The sequence below is a fragment of the Cherax quadricarinatus genome, chromosome 35 (assembly GCF_038502225.1).
Source record: "Cherax quadricarinatus isolate ZL_2023a chromosome 35, ASM3850222v1, whole genome shotgun sequence".
Taxonomy (NCBI): Eukaryota; Metazoa; Arthropoda; class Malacostraca; order Decapoda; family Parastacidae; genus Cherax; species Cherax quadricarinatus.
Genome location: NC_091326.1, coordinates 5,237,274 through 5,254,632, shown reverse-complemented (window position 1 = coordinate 5,254,632; position 17,359 = coordinate 5,237,274). Strand labels below are relative to the sequence as shown.

General features: G+C 44.8%; 1 protein-coding gene across 13 annotated transcripts in view; it reads left to right on the top strand.

Moving 5' to 3' along the window:
• Positions 1 to 17,359, top strand: part of LOC128695158 (epidermal growth factor receptor kinase substrate 8-like) — a 175,156-nt gene that overhangs the window by 35,182 nt on the left and 122,615 nt on the right. For 2 of the 13 annotated variants that reach the window (XM_070091327.1, XM_070091322.1), the window contains exon 1: positions 4,081 to 4,248. The exons of 8 other annotated variants lie outside the window; for them this stretch is intronic. The gene's annotated coding sequence lies outside the window, so the exon portion shown is untranslated. Of the gene's footprint in view, positions 1 to 4,079; positions 4,338 to 17,359 lie in introns of those variants that run through there. 3 more of the 13 variants (XM_070091324.1, XM_053785624.2, XM_070091328.1) reach the window with 2 other exon arrangements.

The following is a 17,359-nucleotide window of genomic DNA, read 5'->3' as shown; positions in this document are numbered from 1 at the left end:
CTCCTCTGTTTTGATGCTTTTTTTAAAGTCAAGTTTGAGTATTTTGCTAATTTGGAAAATGTTTTAAGTTTAAAAAAAAAAAAGTAAATTCTAACTGCAAAAATAAATATCTGTAGAAAGGCAATTTTCCACAAAAAAATTTCGTTGAAAGGGTTTTTCATAAAAAATATTATTATTATTATTATTATTATTATAAAAAAGAAGCGCTAAGCCACAAGGGCTATACAGCCATAAAATAAATGATAGCTTTTAAAAGTTTCTCTATCCAGAAACAACAAAATGAAGCCGTGTAAAGTATTGAATCTTTTGAATTCCACAGATGATTGTTGAAAATCTTAGGGTAATCTCTGCCTTGGGAACTGTGCTGAATGAGCCATGCAAGTTTACTTACCCTTTATTTTTTTTTGCTAAACATCTCTGGCCCGCGGTGGATTGGCAGTAATTAACAAATATTTACGGGAACACGCTAAAGCCGTAGTCTTGATACAGCATCTAGTGAATGGGAGGTAATTAGGTTTGATTTAAGACTGGGGAGAGTAGCTCTAGTTTCTTGTATTCGGTCTCACCATCAAGGCTTCCATGGAATGGCAACTACTGGACGATGATGTGGTTAGTGATTTGCTGCATAGCGTGAATCTGGTTTAATGAAATACTGCTGTTTTATGAATTATTGTTATTGTACATATTCAGTATACATTTTATATAGCGTACTGTTCAATGAGATATTGAAAATTATGGGTACACCCGCAGTGCGCGGCTACCTTATTTTGAGTTACAACATGGGAACAGTTACTACTAAAGGACATTTCCACGAGCCGCCCTAGGGCGGAGAAGGTGCCAGAGCCAGAGCTTGCTACCACCTGCAACTCGCAAGACTCCATTTATCGAGCCCCCCCTGGGGCAGGGAAGATGGTAGACCAGAGGCCTAGCTTCTCACTACGAGCCCCGAGAGGGCGGGGAATGGGGCTAGGCCTGGGGACAGTTGGTCCTAGAAGATGAAGTATTTGTACCTCCTCCCTTGGCAGACATAGGTCTCAGATACTCCCAAGACAGGGAGCCAAGGCCGGGTCTCCATATGGAAAAGACCCGGGCCGGTAGAGTACCGGCGAATCAAGAAGGTACTTCTAATATTGATGGGAAAGCTGCAGCAAAACCTGGCAGTTTACCTATCATATTGCAAATGAATTGGGAGAGGGAAGGAATATTCCTGCTTCCTTCCATCAACTGCAGATGGAATGGGGAGGGGAGGAATATTTCTGCTTCCTTCCATCAACAGGTTATATATTGCAGATGGAATGGGGAGGGGAGTAATATTTCTGCTTCCTTCCATCAACAGGTTATATATTGCAGATGGAATGGGGAGGGGAGGAATATTTCTGCTTCCTTCCATCAACAGGTTATATATTGCAGATGGAATGGGGAGGGGAGGAATATTTCTGCTTCCTTCCATCAACAGGTTATATATTGCAGATGGAATGGGGAGGGGAGGAATATTTCTTCCTTCCATCATCGGGTTATCAGCGTATTATGTTTAGGCAAGCATCATAAGTTATCGTCACATCCGTCAGAGGCGCCACCCCTGTGTACACATCAGCTACACACCGAGTCTAGAGTACTTGCTTCACCATGTGTAAGTTGCTTTGTCATATCTTATTGTAACATCAGCGGAGACATTGAGTTCTAGGTTCAACTACTATTTTTAGATTTGAACTAATATAGCTGTATTTTGGAGTGTAGTTAATCACTTGACACCAACACTAGTTATTTTTACTGGGAATTTGTAGGATCGAAGGATCATATACAGTTGCTGTTGAGGTAATCAGGTTTTAGCCACAGAAAAGGTGGGTAGCTACAATCCCTCGGATAAAATCCTACACCGGCATCAAGGCATCTTCCCTTGAAGGGCACAAAAAAAAAAAAAAATTACGCTCGTAAAAGCTTTTAACTTGTCACCCTAAATTCGTGACATATTTGTTTTAGAATGGATTAGGAGCGACGTAGGGAAGAAAAACTAAGCACGAATCTGCTTATGTTAATGTGGCTTCCAATGCCTGATTGAGGCGGTTACTCTTCAGTTGGCTGTGGCTCATGGTTAAAGTTTGCCTTTCGGATTAGGCCTTTCCGTTTTCGTCATGGCGGTTATAATTACCTAGGTACGTTTAGGAATCTCGGGGAACATTTAGGGGTCTTTTTTTTTTTGACAATTAATTTTTATTTGATGCTAGTTGTTTTAAATTGGTTTAAGAGTATTTGCGTTAGTGTTCATTGCATTTGTTTGTTGATTTTATCCTTGTTTTTGTGTTGCAAATTATTTTTTTCATGGCGTTGAGTGACCTGCGCAGTCAAGTGGTCCGTAAAGTCGGTGCTGCTGTCGCTGTCCTTGATGCTAAATGAGGATTCTTGCTCAGAACAGTTGGAACTGCCCTCACCATTTCGGATCTGACTTTACCTCTCATTACCGCTGGCTGACACCTACGTCGGGTAACGCTTCTCCAATAAAGCGCATCTGTGTGCATGTTTATGTACACGAGAGAGACAGGCATGCAAAGACACAAGCACGTTGGCTCACATATTACCATGCTGTTGGGTTTGTGTCCCTTCTACGTGCGGTTGGGTTTGTGCCCCTCCTACGTTGGGTCTTTCCGTACCAACACACTGCTGATATACCCCATGGTAGAGGGGTTTGTCATTTCCAGTGCTGGTGGGGGGGGGTTGTGCTCGTACTTTCAAACACTACCCTAGTGGTGGGGTTTGAGCATCCGAAGTAGCATTAAGATCACATCAACTTATGGACTGTTATTCTTTTTTTTTGTTACTGATATATTTATAGGTTGATTATTATGAAATAAATCTGGTAACTGGGTTATGTCAGACCGTAAATTTGTGACCCCACCCTCAAGACATCCGGTCTGGTAATTAATTTAAAGATTATCTACCTATATACTGTAAGAGGTTGAGAACTTCGCCGTGTTTTTAACATTACATTTCCTTTTCAGTCACCCTTCCTAGTAGGACAAACAGCACACTGACATAAATGGTAAATATATCCAAATATTTATAACAAACGTTTTATAATAAGAGGAAAATATACATGGGGAAAATTTGTGAAACATGTTGGGGGAACTTAAGCACTAATTATTTTACTAAGTAAAAATCTAAAAGATTGTTTATCAATTACTAATATGTTACACTTCAATCGTATAATACCATGATGGGGGATGATAGTAATGAAGGGATGAAACAGAAATTGAAGGGAAATCCGGGACACTGGACTCGTATCAACCAAATTTCTAAGCTTTCACACAGGCAGCTGCTAACAGCAACCAGAACAAGGCTCAACTGAAGATCACCAGCCGATCCTGCTAGCCATACCATGGTCATGGATCGGACCACCGGGGGCGTTAACCCCCGGAACACAGTATTCCCTCTTTCTTTAGCCTCCTTCATTATCCTGCCTTTTCTAAAGTTAAATATAAATGCCTAACATGTGATTTGTGGATGATTTCCGAGTTGAGGGTTCACTGATAGCCGAAGACTGAGATACTCCTCCCCCTGGCAATTATGATTCAATGTATAACTAGTTCTGACTGGTTGTTAAACGCCCAGCAAGTTATTAAATAGGGAGGGGAGGTATTCCTCGGTATTTATCGCGGAGAGGTAGTCCTCACAATGATGTGGGGTATAAGTAGTGTACCCCAACAGTCTTAATTATTATTATTAATATCCCGGGGAGAGCTAAACCCGTAGGGATTATACATAGACTGGTGTGGGGAGGGATGGAAGGCATTCAGGGAATTGGAGCAAATTATACAATTTCCTAGATTAAGATCCCCACACTAGCATCAAGAAATTTCCCTTGAGGGACCAACAGTCTTGAAGATGTAAGAATAATAAGCGGGGCAGTGGTCAAACAAGTAGTCAGGTGTGGTGCTAGTTGGGCTGGGAGGGGGAGGGGAGTAGATAAGGCGAGTGGAAGTTAGGTCACTGTTTATTAACCAGTAGTAACCGAAGTAGAGAGATTAAAAGGTCCAGATACAGGCGATTGTGGAGCAGTGTGTCAAGATAACAGGTGGGGCCCCATCGAGGTGGTCGAGTATCGACCGCATTAGGAAGATTCATCTAGTCTTATGGTAGTTGAAGAGTACACTGGACTTAAGTCATCATCCCTTGGAAAAAGTATATACTAAGTAATAGAGTATGATAGTGGAATAGCGCGAAGGGCAGTGTGATTGCTCTCAACACTCCCACGTAAATATCCAGTAGAGCTTTCTGTTTACTGAAAAAATTGCTTTGATGAAAGTTGAGACTGCAGAATAAATACGGCTCCAAAACTGCAGGTAAGCAATTGAGGGTGGGGAAGGGAGGCACTCATGTCGCGGACTGACTTGTATTGCGGCAAACATTTGTTGCTTACAGTGATTGTGGTGTTTCGCTGTAGTGCTTGTTAGCAGTGACTTTAGAAATATTTTTTTTATAATGATACAAACAAAATAAACTTACTCGGTTTGATAGCGTAAAACAAATTGGAATAAAGTTTTCATAAATTCTCTACTATATTCAGACCCCTTATGGAAGTCCCATTATACTATGCAAAATATATAAGGATATATGTAAAATTAATATCAGCGTGTGGCCAAGTCTTGGTTCTAAAGTCAGGAACTTTAGATTACGTAACTCCTCACTCTCCCCTCTTGGTTAAATTCGTTCAGCCTAACAGAAACACGACCTTACTGCCGCAGTGAGTCGACATACATACATGATATATTATTTCAACACGTTTAATCATCTTCAAACGAAGGTAAAATACACATTGTTGTTTAAGAATGATGCGACAGTTAAGAACACTTTGAATTTTGGATGGTCATGCAGCTTAACTTAAAAGAGAAATTATTTTAAACGAGTACAGCAAGATATGTTTTATGGATAGACAATATAGCTCTTCTTATCTACGTAGCTGAAGTGGTTGTTCTACGAGGCTGAGGTTCCTCAGGTATGCATTCGGTTGCCATGCTGGTCAGGTCGGATGTTTTACCAATTTACTTTCTCTTGTGTACCCATCGTTTGACCTTCTCAGGAGTAAACAGTTTGAACTTTAATTCGAACATCAAACGCTAGTTAATCTAGCTACTTACATTTCAAATTTTAATGTTTGATTTTTTCCTGTCTTTTATTTCTCTTACAATTTAGACATTAAAAGGATTTAAAGGCTTAAAATGCTTAAATTAAAAACTTAGATGTTGATATATAAATATTTTCATACATAACTATTTAAATATTTTCATACATAACTTGACTTCTTGATTATCCTGAATAGTTAGTAATAATTTATGAAAATTTCAGTAGGTTGTAAGAGTATAAAGGTTTGTTTCCACGTTCTTGCACAGTCATCCTTGGCGGTCCTAAATCTTCCAAGGTTCTTAATATGAGGAAGGAGCTTGGTGTGTCTAGTAACAGTGATAGGATTTTTGAGATTAACATTGTACAAACCAGACAGTCACTATGAATCTTACTAAATGTCTAGAAGTAAATACACAATCTAAATGGGTTGTGAAAACATGCAATTATATTAAGTTTTATAACGTGCACGAACTGTATCACTTTAGACAAGAGCATTTGACCCCTCCATGATAGATGTGTTCATTTAATATCACATGCCTGCAAGCCCCTCCTAAGATGGCCATCACTAGAAAGCCCTCACTTAAATCGCCTGTAAAAGCGACTACTCGGGTAGAAATTTCTCATCTAACTAGTAGCATTAATTTATCACAAGTTATATACACTGATGGATCTAAACAGGAGTATATTGACAGGGCTGCGTCTGTTCTTGTTGCCACCTCCCTAATTAAGAAAAACAGGAACTTTGTTGAATTAGGTATAATAATTGACAACTGGGCTTCTACACTGCAGAATTATTTGCCATCCTAATGGCGTTAAAGCTGATTTATGACACTGAGCTTGGCTATAATTATTACTGATTCTTTGTCATCACTGAAGGCTCTTGACTTGAATAATTAGTCTAACAACATGCTCATTGGAGAAACTAGATAAAGATACTCGGAAATCTGGGAAAAGGGAATTAATGTACAATTATGGATTTCGTCACACCTTGGATTAACTCCTTCATGATAAAGTTGATACGTTAGCCAAGAAAAGTACCTTGAAGAATGTAGAATATAACTGGTATATCTGTGTTTAGCATTAGGAATAATAATAGACGTAAATAATGACAGTGTTATAGGAATGCAATTAGAAGCCTAAGTATTATTATTATTATTATTATTATTATTATTATTATTATTATTATTATTATTATTATAATCAAAAGAGATGCTAAACTGCAAGGGTTATACAGCAGAAGCCTGAGTAGATCTATAACGCACTATAACATAAACGTAGATAAGTACGTTTATGGAGCAACTTGCAATGTGAACAAACTGATGTTGTGGCCAGGCTTAGGTTTGGTTACAAGTACTTCTGGCAGTTTGACACGTACAGTTGGTGATCAAACCAAATGTGGCCAGCCCTATGGTCACTATCTTGAACACTGCGTAATTGTCCACGTATCGAGGAATATAGATTGTATAATATCCTGTGGGACATGTCAGGGTAGCATAAATATTAATGGAAATAAGATACCAGATATTAATATTAATCAGATTTCCTAAATTTGCTTGCAGAAGATAAGTAACTAGATATAATGCCAAATCTACTCCAGTTAACCCTTTTGGGGCCTAGTTTCTAGGCCTTTTGTGTATCCACATGCTCATGCGCTACCGGCCACAGGATGGATATGGGGCGCACAACAAACTTACCACTTAGTTGGCAAAATCTAAATCTTACGCTCGTGATATGACGTTAGTGTACGTAATTCCAAGTGGTACCAACAGATTTTTGTAAAATACAATAGTGCAGTTCTCTTAAGGCCAAAAATTTATGTACTATCTAAAATACAAGCGAAAGCTTGCGTTTCAGAATAAGTTTCCACCGTATTAGCGCTAGTGTAAACTTTATGGCCGTGATTGTAATAGTGGTGGTGGCGGTAATTGTGTTCGGTGGCAGTGATTGTTGCGGTGATCGGTGGATAGTAAGGGGGATGTTAATAGTTTTGTTTTTTCGGTGGCAGTGATTATAGCTTGAGAGGTATTGACGGTCGCACGGTGATTAGACATACTGGGGCAGATAAAAGAAATCTCTACGTTGGCAGATAAATCAACACTTGAGAAATGAATACAAGCGTATTGGTGGCTATTTCTTTAATATTTCTGCCATGTGTGAAGATGGTGGGGAAGCATTCACAGTTGGGCGCGTCTGGAGTTGAATCATGAGTTGGAATGTGATAGTTTTGATAAATGTGCACTCTCCAAGGAAGGAATGTGCGCAGTAAGTGAAGCGAGTGTGAAGAGGCCTCTGAAGGGGAGAAGCTGTGGTTTGAGCAGAGAAGGAAGACTACGCTGGGGGTGGTGGTGGCTAGGTAGTGTTGGTTTAGACGATAACGATAGTGTTGGTGGCGGTGATTTGTTGATCATGATAATGTTGACAGTGATGGTAGTGATGATGGTTGATCATAATGTTAACAATGATGGGGGTGATGCTGGTTGTTGATCATAATCTTAACAGTGATGGTGGTGATGCTGGTTGTTGTTCATAATGTTAACAGTGATGGTGGTGATGCTGGTTGTTGATCATAATGTTAACAGTGATGGTGGTGATGCTGGTTGTTGATCATAATGTTAACAGTGATGGTGGTGATGCTGGTTGTTGATCATAATGTTAACAGTGATGGTGGTGATGATGGTTGATCATGTTAACAGTGATGGTGGTGATGATGGTTGATCATAATGTTAACAGTGATGGTGGTGATGCTGGTTGTTGATCATAATGTTAACAATGATGGTGGTGATGCTGGTTGTTGATCATAATGTTAACTGATGGTGGTGATGATGGTTGATCATGTTAACTGTGATGGTGGTAATGATGGTTGATCATAATGTTAACAGTGATGGTGGTGATGCTGGTTGTTGATCATAATGTTAACTGATGGTGGTGATGATGGTTGATCATGTTAACTGTGATGGTGGTAATGATGGTTGATCATAATGTTAACAGTGATGGTGGTGATGCTGGTTGTTGATCATAATGTTAACAGTGATGGTGGTGATGCTGGTTGTTGTTCATAATGTTAACAGTGATGGTGGTGATGCTGGTTGTTGATCATAATGTTAACAGTGATGGTGGTGATGCTGGTTGTTGATCATAATGTTAACAGTGATGGTGGTGATGATGGTTGATCATGTTAACAGTGATGGTGGTGATGATGGTTGATCATAATGTTAACAGTGATGGTGGTGATGCTGGTTGTTGATCATAATGTTAACAATGATGGTGGTGATGCTGGTTGTTGATCATAATGTTAACTGATGGTGGTGATGATGGTTGATCATGTTAACTGTGATGGTGGTAATGATGGTTGATCATAATGTTAACAGTGATGGTGGTGATGCTGGTTGTTGATCATAATGTTAACTGATGGTGGTGATGATGGTTGATCATGTTAACTGTGATGGTGGTAATGATGGTTGATCATAATGTTAACAGTGATGGTGGTGATGCTGGTTGTTGATCATAATGTTAACAATGATGGTGGTGATGCTGGTTGTTGATCATAATGTTAACAGTGATGGTGGTGATGCTGGTTGTTGATCATAATGTTAACAGTGATGGTGGTGATGCTGGTTGTTGATCATAATGTTAACAGTGATGGTGGTGATGCTGGTTGTTGATCATAATGTTAATGATGGTGGTGATGCTGGTTGTTGATCATAATGTTAACAATGATTGTGGTGATGATGGTTGATCATGTTAACTGTGATGGTGGTAATGATGGTTGATCATAATGTTAACAGTGATGGTTGTTTATCTTAATGTTAGCAGTGATGGTGGTGATGATGGTTGTTGATCATAATGTTAACAATGATGGTGGTGATGATGGTTGTTGATCATAATGTTAACAATGATGGTTGTTGATCATAATGTTAACAATGATGGTGGTGATGATGGTTGTTGATCATAATGTTAACAATGATGGTTGTTGATCATAATGTTAACAATGATGGTGGTGATGATGGTTGTTGATCATAATGTTAACAATGATGGTGGTGATGATGGTTGTTGATCATAATGTTAACAGTGATGGTGGTGATGATGTTTAGTTTAATATGTTTATTATGCACCCCATACCCATCCTGTGGGCGGTAGTCAAAAGATTACAGAGGTACATAATTGGTCCAGGGACTGGACTCCAAAGTTTTGATAGCTGAGCAAGTTACAGAGGTAATGAACTCACAATTTACAAAGGTAATGAACTCACAATTTACAAAGGTAATGAACTCCAGGTAAGTCTGGTCACAATCATGACAAGTTACAAAGGTATTTACAGATTACAGAGGTACGTAATGGGTCCAGGGACTGGGCCCCCAAAGTTTTGATAGCTGAACTAGGTACAAAGGTAATGAGCTCACAAGTTACAAAGGTAATGAATTCTGTAGAATGGTTACTTACGTTTATACTTTGGCTACAATCATGAACAAATTATAGAGTAATGAGCAATTCACACTTCCACACCCGGTCACAACTGTAATGAGTTATTGGTGCAAATATTGATTGTTGAGTCACACACACCACACACACACACACACACACACACACACACACACACACACACACACACACACACACACGATGATGATGGTTGATCATAATGTTAACAGTGATGGTGGTGATGATGGTTGTTGATCATAATGTTAACAGTGATGGTGGTGATGATTGTTGATCATAATGTTAACAGTGATGGTGGTGATGATGGTTGTTGATCATAATGTTAACAATGATGGTGGTGATGATGGTTGTTGATCATAATGTTAACAATGATGGTGGTGATGATGGTTGTTGATCATGTTAACAATGATGGTGGTGATGCTGGTGTTGATCATGATGTTAACAATGATGGTGGTGATGCTGGTGTTGATCATGACGTTAACAATGATGGTGGTGATGCTGGTGTTGATCGTGGAAACTTTCCTGGCCTTCACGATGCGCGAAATCATAATACGATTACAAACAAACCACACTGGCCTGGAGTTTTAAGATTCACTCTATATGTTCAAATCTCACCCGTTCCGTTTTTTTTCTGGCGTTCGCAATGCTGTTGGTTGCAGTGTTCGTAATGGAGTTGGTTTTGGTGTTTAGAAGTGAACAGAAGTAGGTAGATGTTACATTTAAAAGTTCTAGTAGTAGTATTAGTAGTAGTTAATTAGCTGGATCACCAGAACTTGCATAATTCTGCTTTTAGTATTCAACATTGTCTAGATTAATATCAACCAGCTTATTTGACTGTTAAGGGGTGGATTGCCTTGGCGCTGTTGAAGGGCTCTTGATCCAAGAAACTGCAGCTAACAATCTAGTTCCTGGGATCAAGCCTGATTACCTCCCATTCCCCAGGCTTTGTATGTAAGTTTATTTACGCACAAGTACAATTATAGTGTAAATTACCGAGGATAACCTAAAAGTTAGTGACTTCCCTACGAATACAATTAGTAACTACGCATTTGATTTGATTGCCTTTAGCTGTGAATATGGTACATCGAACCTTAAAAGTCTCTCTAAATGGTAAGCTTGTTCACATTATGAACCATCCAGGTACTCGCCATATTCATTGGTATTTAACCTGAGCGAACGTCGTCATTCTCAGCATGACGCCAGTGGTAAAATATTGTAGATTAGTCGTAGTATTGTATATCTATTTGGGTATAGTTAACAAATTTGTATTCCTTGAGGGCTGCTGCTGCTCCATGTCATTGCCTCGTGCATGCATCTTGGTGGTACAAAGCATCGGAGTATGCTGGTTGCTTTATTAGGTTGAAAGCCTATCGACAACACAATTGTCATTAACGCTGCCTATCACCTGTTCCAATAAAAAACATTTTAATTACAAAGATAGAGATTAAGGTAAAAATCTGCGTATATGAATTGAGAGATGTAGATCTCCCAGGCTATATATCTTGTTTGGTGTATGACTATTTCTCCCCATTAAATTTATAGGCTAAGAGTTATCTGCTGATTTCCAAGCCAAACCGTATTTAATGACTATGCACTACCACCCTAGGTACAGTAGGGCCCCACTTATACAACAGGTTAGGTTCCAGACCACTGCCGTAAAGTGGAACACATTTTTTCCACTTATAAATACTAAATAATAGGTTTATACTAAATAATAGGTTTACACTAACATATATTACGTTAGCAATAGAACTAGACATTACTGTTAGGTGAACAGCGGCAACAACACACCCTAGCCCTGGTCTCGAAAATTCTCAGTTGAACTCGGGTCCTTTGGTTGTGGGGCCGAAGGTACTGTACATACTCCAGTACTTTGCTTTCCCCGCGGGATCCTCGTAGATGAAAGGAATGGGTAAGAAAATACAGGAAATAAGTAAAATAATGGCAGAACTATCGACAAACTGTTTGGTAATAGAACTTCGTAAAAGTTACGAACAGAAATCGAAGACACTGCATTATAATAGCGCTAAGCCCGTTGAGGCGCGTCACACAACGCCTGGGGAGTGGGAGGTAATCAAGATTGATTCAAGGGAGGGTAGGTCCAATTTCTTGGATCGAGAGCCCTTCGTCAGCATCAAAACACCATTTGATGGTAGTGGCACAGTCAGCAACTTTCCATTAAGCTTCAAACCTGTGTAAATTTTTAAATAGATTCGTATTAAAAATGGCCTGGCTGGCAGACAGGAGGACGTGAGAATTTGATCGGCAGAGAGTTAATAAAAAGATGCGATAAAATAGATAACATTTTGTGGATCCAACATAGAGAAGATAACACAGTAACAACACCGAGAACACACTATTAAATTGCGAGACACTGTAAAACCATAATAAAATAGTTGCACAGAGAGTTGCAATGTGTGTGTGGGGGAGGGGGATGCGAATGTGGGGGGAGGTTGAGTATGGTTTGTACTCAATATTTTGTTTGCGGGGGTCGAGTCCAGGTTACTGATCCCTTTTCTTAAGCTTTATCGACAGTTACTACTACATTCTAACTTTGAGTTTTATCAGGTGTATTCTTGAAACCGTGTATGAGCTCTCATTCGCCACCTCCAAATCCAGTTCCTATAACCTTGAACCTGAAGAAGTACTTCCCGGGCTCTGGGAGTTTGAAAACTCTTGAAATCCATGAAAGTTTATGGTTTACTTGTAACTCGTCTGTTTCTTAACTATCTATGTTCCCTTGTAACTACTACTAATCATTGTGTCATCAGCCTTATCAGTTCCTGGTATTTTGTACTCTTGATCATGTCCCTCTTGTTCTCTCTTCTAGGGTCGTCGGGTTCAGTTCCTTTAGTTTCAACTCTTAATGTATTCCACGTAGTTCTAGTACTAATCTGGTTATCGTTTGCAACACTTCAAGGTTTTCGGCATGCTTATTTAAGTGGGGACTCAAAGCTACATATTCTAAGAAGGGCCTGACCTACGTTTTGTGATACACAAATAACCCGCACATAGAAGAGAGGAGCTTACGACGACGTTTCGGTCCGACCTTTACCATTTACAAAGTCACACTAACTTCGTAAATGGTCTTAAGTCGGACTGAAATGTCGTCGTAAGCTCCTCTCTTCTATGTGCGGGTTATTTGTGTATCGTTCCAGTCACGGTATTGTGCATTTTTTTTGTTATTTCTCTACGTTTTGTGATTCTGAATTGTTGGCCTCGCATAGGCCGTCGAAGTCGTGCGGTTTGTGCTCTTCCGGGGATATGTTCAGTGTGACTCTTGACTCCCAGATCCTTCCTTTTCCTCGATACCTGTGACTAGTCTCTAGCCTCCCAGTCTGCATTCAGTCTTAAGTACCCCCCTCACCTTCACCAAATTTCACGACCTTGCACCTGTCTGGAGTGAAAGCCAACAACCAGGTGTTTGTATGCCTGGACCTGTCTGTCTCTGCCTCTGTCAGTACTTGTTTGTGTTAACCTGTTGAATTCAGAAGGAAGAAAGGGGAGGGGAAAGAGGACAGAATAAAGGTGTGAAGGCGAGTGTTAGTGGGTGGGGGGGGGGTGAGGATTCTCTTCTCCCCAGCAGGCAGGGACGTCACGTCTTGTAATGAGTTGGTAATCTTAGAGATCAGCACCTTGGCTCTGGTGGCTGGTAAGGAGTGGCAGGTGTGCGGTGAGGCTGTCAGAACTTGAGCTGCTCATCCCTTAATTTGATTAAACATGAGTACCTCCCATTTTCAGGCGCTCTGTGGCCCGGATTTAGCGCTTTCCCATGAATAATGCTTTCTTATCCTTAGGTTCCGGTGGTGTTCTCTCTGGTTGCAGCTGTGTGTGTGTGTGTGTGTATGTGTGTGTGTGTGTGTGTGTGTAAATGCAATTAAAATGTTGGGAAAGTGCTGTGTGGCGGAAGCATCACATCAAATATATCAAGAGGGCGCACAAACAAACTTCTGCGGCATGTGCTAAACAAGAACACCTCTGAACAGCTGTCGAAACTTTGAATCCTCCAAGACGTTATACACAGCGTGCGTGAGGCAGCTTCAACTAAGAGCCACCACCTGATTATTTACAAAAAATAGAAAAAGGCCTAAAAATTTGTAACGAGACTCTTCTCAGACCCAAGAAGAATTAAGTACGAGGAGAGACTCGAGGAAATGAACGTGATCACCCAGGAGGCGAGGGTCTGGAGGAGATGGGGGGGGGGGGGGTGCCAGATGCATAACTTATATATGAAATGCAAATAAAAACTGATAAGGTAGAAATGTAAGCGATTATTATTGCGAAGACAGATAAAGGGCTAGGGATTATGACGCGAGGCGCAGGCAGGCAGTGTGTGTGTGTGGGGGGGGGGGGGTAGTTGGAGGCTTTCCCAGAAGACCTACAATTATTGCTGAGTACTGTACTTGTATTGTGCAGGATAGTATGTTCATACAGGCGGGTCCTCGTCCTGTAAGTAGGCGTGGGAGGGGAGAGGGTAGCCTGTGGGAGGGGAGAGGGCAGCCTGTAGCAGGCGTGGGAGGGCAGCCTGTAGCAGGCGTGGGAGGGGAGAGGGCAGCCTGTAGCAGGCGTGGGAGGGGAGAGGGCAGCCTGTAGCAGGCGTGGGAGGGGAGAGGGCAGCCTGTAGCAGGCGTGGGAAGGGAGAGGGCAGCCTGTAGCAGGCGTGGGAGGGGAGAGGGCAGCCTGTAGCAGGCGTGGGAAGGGAGAGGGCAGCCTGTAGCAGGCGTGGGAGGGGAGGGCAGCCTGTAGCAGGCGTGGGAGGGCAGCCTGTAGCAGGCGTGGGAGGGGAGAGGGCAGCCTGCAGCAGGCGTGGGAGGGGAGAGGGCAGCCTGTAGCAGGCGTGGGAGGGGAGAGGGCAGCCTGTAGCAGGCGTGGGAGGGGAGAGGGCAGCCTGTGGCAGGCGTGGGAGGGGAGAGGGCAGCCTGTTGCAGGCGTGGGAGGGGAGAGGGCAGCCTGTGGCAGGCGTGGGAGGGGAGAGGGCAGCCTGTGGGAGGGGAGAGGGCAGCCTGTGGCAGGCGTGGGAGGGGAGAGGGCAGCCTGTGGCAGGCGTGGGAGGGGAGAGGGCAACCTGTGGCAGGCGTGGGAGGGGAGAGGGCAGCCTGTAGCAGGCGTGGGAGGGCAGGCGTGGGAGGGGAGGGCAGCCTATAACAGGCGTGGGAGGGGAGAGGGCAGCCTGTAGCAGGCGTGGGAGGGGAGGGCAGCCTGTAGCAGGCGTGGGAGGGGAGAGGGCAGCCTGTGGGAGGGGAGAGGGCAGCCTGTGGCAGGCGTGGGAGGGGAGAGGGCAGCCTGTGGTAGGCGTGGGAGGGGAGAGGGCAGCCTGTGGCAGGCGTGGGAGGGGAGAGGGCAGCCTGTGGCAGGCGTGGGAGGGGAGAGGGCAGCCTGTGGCAGGCGTGGGAGGGGAGAGGGCAGCCTGTGGCAGGCGTGGGAGGGCAGCCTGTAGCAGGCGTGGGAGGGGAGAGGGCAGCCTATAACAGGCGTGGGAGGGGAGAGGGCAGCCTGTAGCAGGCGTGGGAGGGCAGCCTGTAGCAGGCGTGGGAGGGGAGAGGGCAGCCTGCAGCAGGCGTGGGAGGGGAGAGGGCAGCCTGTAGCAGGCGTGGGAGGGGAGAGGGCAGCCTGTGGCAGGCGTGGGAGAGGGCAGCCTGTGGCAGGCGTGGGAGGGGAGAGGGCAGCCTGTGGTAGGCGTGGGAGGGGAGAGGGCAGCCTGTGGTAGGCGTGGGAGGGGAGAGGGCAGCCTGTGGCAGGCGTGGGAGGGGAGAGGGCAGCCTGTGGCAGGCGTGGGAGGGGAGAGGGCAGCCTGTGGCAGGCGTGGGAGGGGAGAGGACAGCCTGTGGCAGGCGTGGGAGGGGGAGGGCAGCCTGGGGCAGGCGTGGGAGGGGAGAGGGCAGCCTGTGGCAGGCGTGGGAGGGGAGAGGGCAGCCTGTGGCAGGCGTGGGAGGGGAGAGGGCAGCCTGTGGCAGGCGTGGGAGGGGAGAGGGCAGCCTGTGGCAGGCGTGGGAGGGGAGAGGGCAGCCTGTGGCAGGCGTGGGAGGGGAGAGGGCAGCCTGTGGCAGGCGTGGGAGGGGAGAGGGCAGCCTGTGGCAGGCGTGGGAGGGGAGAGGGCAGCCTGTGGCAGGCGTGGGAGGGCAGCCTGTAGCAAGCGTGGGAGGGGAGAGGGCAGTCTATAGCAGGCGTGGGAGGGGAGAGGGCAGTCTGTAGCAGGCGTGGGAGGGGAGAGGGCAGCCTGCAGCAGGCGTGGGAGGGGAGAGGGCAGCCTGTGGTAGGCGTGGGAGGGGAGAGGGCAGCCTGTGGTAGGCGTGGGAGGGGAGAGGGCAGCCTGTGGCAGGCGTGGGAGGGGAGAGGGCAGCCTGTGGCAGGCGTGGGAGGGGAGAGGGCAGCTTGTGGCAGGCGTGGGAGGGGAGAGGGCAGCCTGTGGCAGGCGTGGGAGGGGAGAGGGCAGCCTGTGGCAGGCGTGGGAGGGGAGAGGGCAGCCTGTGGCAGGCGTGGGAGGGGAGAGGGCAGCCTGTGGCAGGCGTGGGAGGGGAGAGGGCAGCCTGTGGCAGGCGTGGGAGGGGAGAGGGCAGCCTGTGGCAGGCGTGGGAGGGGAGAGGGCAGCCTGTGGCAGGCGTGGGAGGGGAGAGGGCAGCCTGTGGCAGGCGTGGGAGGGGAGAGGGCAGCCTGTGGCAGGCGTGGGAGGGGAGAGGGCAGCCTGTGGCAGGCGAGGGAGGGAAGAGGGCAACCTTGTAAGGGGTAAAGCTGATAAGTTTGGTACCAGCTGTTAGATTGGTCAAGACTATGGTTAGTTTGGTTGTGGGAAGGAATGAGAAAGATCACCAGGGAAGAGGAACAGTAGCACAAAAGATACACCTGGGGGGGGGGGGGGGTTCACAAGGACTACACCCTGGGGAAGACTGTGGCACAAGGACTACGCTCTAGGGAGGGGCTATGGCACAAGGACTACGCTCTAGGGGGGGGCTATGGCACGAGGACTACTCCCTAGGAAGGGACTTTGGCACAAGGACTGCACAGGAGGGACAAATGGAAGGAGGGTCCGCCGGAAAGGACACTGTTAGTGTGTCTGGGAAAGGTAAGGCCATACTAAAGGATGAGTCAGCGTCTTGACACTGGTGGGAACTTCATGTGGGAAGTGGGTCGAACATCGGCAATACCAACACTGCAGCTCAGTATCATACTCTCGCACGTCACGGCTGCAAGAGTTCTTAGTCTCCAGTCAGGGAGGTAATTTATGAACACTTCGTATATTCTGTATGAGCACCAAAACAGTTGTTGCGCATACAGAACTCCATGTTTTGTATACATTGTGGGTAGTGTTAACCTGGACGGTCATTAAGGATTTCAATGTCAGTGACAGGGACAAGTATACCATATCGGTTATTATAATTTATGTAACTGTATCAAAGTTTGCTACAAGCTTTAATGATATCAAAGGTACCTTTTGATGAGGCTCGAGAGTTTTTCTATTCCCAGAGCCAGACCTTGGACCAGGCTTCTCTGGTGTTTGCCTGGTCAATCAGGCTGTTGCTGCTGGTGGCCTGCTGACCCACATATCCATCCACAGCCTTGTTGATTTGGCACCTGGCGAAGACACTTGACAAGTTTCCTCTTGGAGACTTCTACACTTGTCTCAGCAATATTTATGATACTTCTGGTAAGATGTTGAATAGTTTGGGGCCACGGACGTTTAGTCTTTCCTTATTGTGCCCACTGCACCCCTGCACCCCCGCTTTTCACTAGGCTTATTTTGCACTTCTTTCCTATCATGTATCCTTTCCACTCCAGTGAGTACATATTTAAGATTTTAAGGCGTTCC